The following is a 5,288-nucleotide window of genomic DNA, read 5'->3' on the forward strand; positions in this document are numbered from 1 at the left end:
CTGGATGTGTGTGGACTATAGAGACTTGAATAAAGCTAGTCCGAAAGATGATTTCCCTCTACCACATTGATATGTTGGTAGATAATACAGCTAAATTCAAAGTCTTCTCGTTTATGGATGGATTTTCCGGATATAATCAGATTAAAATGGCACCCGAGGATATGGAGAAGACAACATTCATCACACCTTGGGGAACATTCTGTTATCGAGTGATGCCCTTCGGTTTGAAGAACGCCGGAGCCACGTATCAACGAGCTATGACCACCTTGTTTCATGATATGATGCACAAGGAGATTGAGGTATATGTTGACGATATGATTGCTAAGTCAAGAACGGAAGTTGAACATGTAGAGCATTTGTTGAAGCTTTTCCAGCGTTTGAGGAAATATAAGCTTCGTCTGAATCCCAACAAGTGTACATTTGGAGTCCGTTCTGGAAAGTTATTGGGCTTCATTGTTAGTGAAAGAGGTATTGAGGTTGATCCTGCAAAGGTCAAAGCAATACAAGAGATGCCTGCGCCCAAAACTTAGAAGCAAGTCCGAGGTTTTCTTGGCCGCTTGAATTATATCTCCAGATTCATATCCCACATGACTGCCACATGTGCGCCTATATTCAAGCTCCTCCGGAAAGATCAGTCCCATGATTGGACCGAGGATTGCCAGAAAGCTTTCGACAGTATTAAAGAATATGTGTCTGAGCCTCCGATTCTGTCTCCGCCTGTAGAGGGAAGACCTTTGATCATGTATCTGACTGTTCTTGAAGACTCGATGGGTTGTATCCTTGGTCAGCAAGATGAATCAGGGAAGAAGGAGTATACTATTTACTACTTGAGTAAGAAGTTCACTGATTGTGAGTCTCGATACTCAATGCTTGAAAAGACATGTTGTGCTTTGGCTTGGACTGCTAAGCGCTTACGCCAGTATATGATAAATCATACGACTTGGTTGATATCCAGAATGGATCCAATCAAGTACATCTTCGAGAAGCCTGCTTTAACAAGGAGAATTTCCCGTTGGCAGATGTTGTTATTTGAGTATGATATTGAGTATCGAGCTCAGAGAGCTATTAAAGGTAGTATCTTGGCTGACTATTTGGCACATCAGCCTATTGAAGATTATCAGTCAGTTCAGTATGACTTCCCGGATGAGGAAATTCTGTATTTGAAAGTAAAAGATTGCGATGAGCCTACACTTGATGAAGGGCCAGAGCCTGGTTCCAGATGGAGTATGGTGTTTGATGGCGCTGTAAATTAGTATGGAAATGGTATTGGGGCCGTGATTATTACTCCTCAGGGCGCGCATATTCCTTTTACAGCAAGGCTAACTTTCAAATGCACGAATAATATGGCTAAGTATGAGGCCTGTATTATGGGATTGGAGGAATGTATTGATCTAAGCATCAAGCATCTTGATGTATATGGTGATTCGGCCCTCGTTGTTAATCAGATTAAGGGTGAATGGGAAATGAATCAGCCTGGCCTCATTCCATACAGAGATTATGCGAGGAGGATTTCAACGTTCTTTACTGAGGTTGACTTCCATCATATTTCTCGAGATGAGAATCGAATGGCAGATGCTCTTGCTACACTTGCTTCAATGATTATGGTTAAATTGTGAATGAAGTCCCCAATATCACCGTGATGCGCTTGGACAGACCAGCTCATGTATTTGTAGTAGAAGAAGTAAAAGATGATAAGCCGTGGTATTATGATATCAAGTGTTTCCTTCAGAGCCAGATTTAACCGCCTGGGGCATCTGTAAAAGATAGGAAGACTTTGAGGAGATTGTCAGGCAGTTTCTACCTCAATGGCGAAGTGCTTTACAAAAGAAATTTTGACATGGTTCTGCTCAGATGCGTGGATAGACACGAAGCAGACCTGTTGATGACTGAGGTCCATGAGGGTTCATTTGGTACTCATTCCAATGGACATGCCATGGCTAGAAAGATGTTGAGAGCAGGCTACTATTGGCTGACAATGGAGTCTGACTGCTGCAAATTTGTGAAGAAATGCCACAAGTGTCAGATTTATGCTGATAAGATTCATATTCCCCCGACACTTTTGAATGTGATCTCATCACCATGGCCTTTCTCCATGTGGGGAATTGACATGATTGGCATTATAGAGCCGAAAGCGTCTAATGGACACAGATTTATTCTCGTAGCAATTGATTACTTCACCAAGTGGGTTGAAGCGGCGTCGTATGCAAATGTGACCAGGCAGGTGGTCGTGAAGTTTATCAAGAATCAACTCATATGCCGATATGGTGTGCCAGATAAGATCATTACTGATAATGGATCTAACTTGAACAACAAAATGATGAAAGAGTTGTGTAGCGAGTTCAAGATTGCACATCATAATTCTTCTCCTTACAGACCCAAGATGAATGGGGCTGTTGAAGCTGCTAATAAGAACATTAAGAAAATTATCCAGAAGATGGTTGTTACGTACAAAGATTGGCATGAGATGCTACCATTCGCTTTGCATGGCTATCGTACATCTGTCCGCACTTCAACAGGGGCAACCCCTTTCTCTCTTGTTTATGGCATGGAGGTTGTACTCCCAGTAGAGGTGGAGATCCCATCAATGAGAGTCTTGATGGAGGCCAAGTTGACTGATGCTGAATGGGTTCAGAGTCGTTATGACCAACTGAACTTGATATAAGAAAAGAGATTGACTGCCATGTGCCACAGTCAGTTATATCAGCAGAGGATGAAGAAAGCTTTTTATAAGAAGGTCAAGCCTCGTGTGTTCCGAGAAGGTGACCTTGTGCTCAAGAAAGTTTTGTCTTTCGCGCCCAATTCCAGGGGCAAGTGGACTCCAAACTATGAGGGTCCGTATGTTGTTAAGAGAGCCTTTTCAGGCGGTGCTTTGATACTTACAACTATGGATGGGGAGGATTTCACTCGTCCTGTGAATTCAGATGCAGTCAAGAAATACTTCGCCTAAAAAAATAAAAACTGAATAGCTCGCTAAGTTGAAAACCCGAAAAGGCGACTTAGGCAAAAATGAGCGTCTCGGTGGATTGAAAACCCGAAAGGGCGATCCAGGCAAAAGTTAGAGACACAAAAAATATATAATAATGATATATGTATCCCGCTAGATTGAGTACCTCATCCGGGGGCAAAATCTAGGCAAAAATTAAGGATTTGGCAAGTAACTGCATCCTGACAAGACTTTGTTCTACAACTGTCGTCCGTCAGAGATCCTTGCTCATTATCAGCCAAAGCTTCAAATACATCGGATTCATAATTGGTGGAGAAATGGTCATTATGTTCAATGTAGCCCTTTTCCAATATATATCACCAATTTCAAATTTGTAAAGATCTATGGAGTCTTGCCATTCGCAGACTACCATTCTATCAAATAAATTTGAGCCTTTTATCCAATTATTAGCACTCTTATCTGTTTCTATTCAACAAATGTTTTGCATGTTTTGATTAAGAAAATATCATTGTTTTAAACGATCAAATTTATTATAGTTTGTTTTTAAACAAAGTGAACATTCACAATGACGAAAGGATACTTAGGAGATCCTCAGTGCTCTCCCAAGGGTGGTACGATCCCCAACAGGGTAAGATTTTTGTCCATATTCCTAGCATGACTGTATCTCCTCCCTCCGGAACCCCTTGTGGTTTATCCTACCAAGTGGATTGCTTTTTGAGAGTCACCTCTCTTCCCTTCAGCAGAGTAGCAATCTTTCTTCCTCAGCAGCTTGGATCTCTTTGGGCAAGAGCGGTATTTGGTGGTTGATCCCGATAAATCCTTTATCTCCTCGGATAAATTCCCCAGTAGAGTTGTTGGTGTGGTGGACCTTGTCTGTGATAACTCTCGTCCCCAGCTGGAATGATTGATGATTCATCCCTTGCAGAGTTCTTTGCTTCCTGGTATCTCTGATCCCTAGCAGATTGGATACTCTCCGGTGAACTTGGCTTTCTCTCTTGAGATGTAGTACCGGGTGATTGATTCCTGGACCTGGTTGTGTTAAATATGTCTGTTTGTCAACATACATCATACATAAACCACGCGCATACATGCATAATTATAACATTCAGATATTCATGTTGCATTCTTTGCCATATATCGTTGTTTGCTGTCTCCTGCTATTTGGTGATATACTTCCCCAAGCAGACGTGTGTGTCTAATCTCTCCATATAGAGTCAGCTCCATAGGCAGAAAACGTCTATCCTTTCTTCCATATTCCCCACCGGGTTATATCCTCGTGGATGTCGATTATTTTTGTTCCTTCCCGACACATATATTGGGATGGTTTTCCCCATTGAGTTATATCCTCACCGGGACAAGTCTTGATTTGGTGTGCCTATCTAGTTTGATCCTAGATCGGTCTCTTGAGACTCTTTTCCTGTTTCCCCGTGGTAAATGAATAATGGCTTAATAATTAGTAATCATTATCCCCGGCGGAGTCTGCGGTTCTCTACCCTCATACCGGTAGTTGTAAACCCTATTTCTTCCCTTTTTGCAGAGTAACTATTTTTGCTCATCTTTAATTGGTGACAGTTATCTTCATCCAGTATTCGGTGATGATATCCCCTCATCTGCTTGGATAATTGCCCTGATTACACAATTTATCCCCAGTGGGTCATCTCTCGTCTACCTTGTTGTTGTTGGTAACGATTGTTCCTCCCCTGAATTGGTCATCATTATATACCTAGTTTCGCTATCCCGATGCCTTTTCTTTTCGGTCGATTTATCCTTTATTAACCCAGTAACCGGTTGTGGATAATCGTCCATGCGAGTATATTATCTATGTTCTGACGGTAATAGATAGTATATCTTATGCACTCTCGGGTCTGAAGCCTTTTGTTCTTCCCCAGTTGAGTAAGATTCGTATCCCCTTTGTGGAGTCGAATATCCATCCTGTAATCGAGTTTGCTTTTAGCCCTCTTTTGGATGATGAGTGTTTTGGGAATATTCCCCAATTCACGCCTTGGTTGGTCACCTATTATATGCCCAGTAACCGGTATCCCTAGTGTTCCTTCCTCTCTGCTCCCTATTATGACTTTGTATCCCCTGTGGAGTCAGAATCCCTGAGTTGAAGTATACCTTTTAGGTTTTCCTCAAACGTTTTGAAGTTTTTATATCTCTCACCCTTATACCGGTCTTGGATATTCATCTCTTCCTGAGCATGTTGTATCTCTCACCCTCATACCTGGCGTTCAGATCACATGTCTCCTTGAGCTTATTACCCAGTAACCGGTAATACCTCGTCCCGCTGCTTCCCCAGGAGTGTCCTTGTGGACATCCCTGGCGAAGTTCCTTAGTGGATTGT

This window comes from Lathyrus oleraceus, chromosome 5 (genome assembly GCF_024323335.1).
Source record: "Lathyrus oleraceus cultivar Zhongwan6 chromosome 5, CAAS_Psat_ZW6_1.0, whole genome shotgun sequence".
Taxonomy (NCBI): domain Eukaryota; kingdom Viridiplantae; phylum Streptophyta; class Magnoliopsida; order Fabales; family Fabaceae; genus Lathyrus; species Lathyrus oleraceus.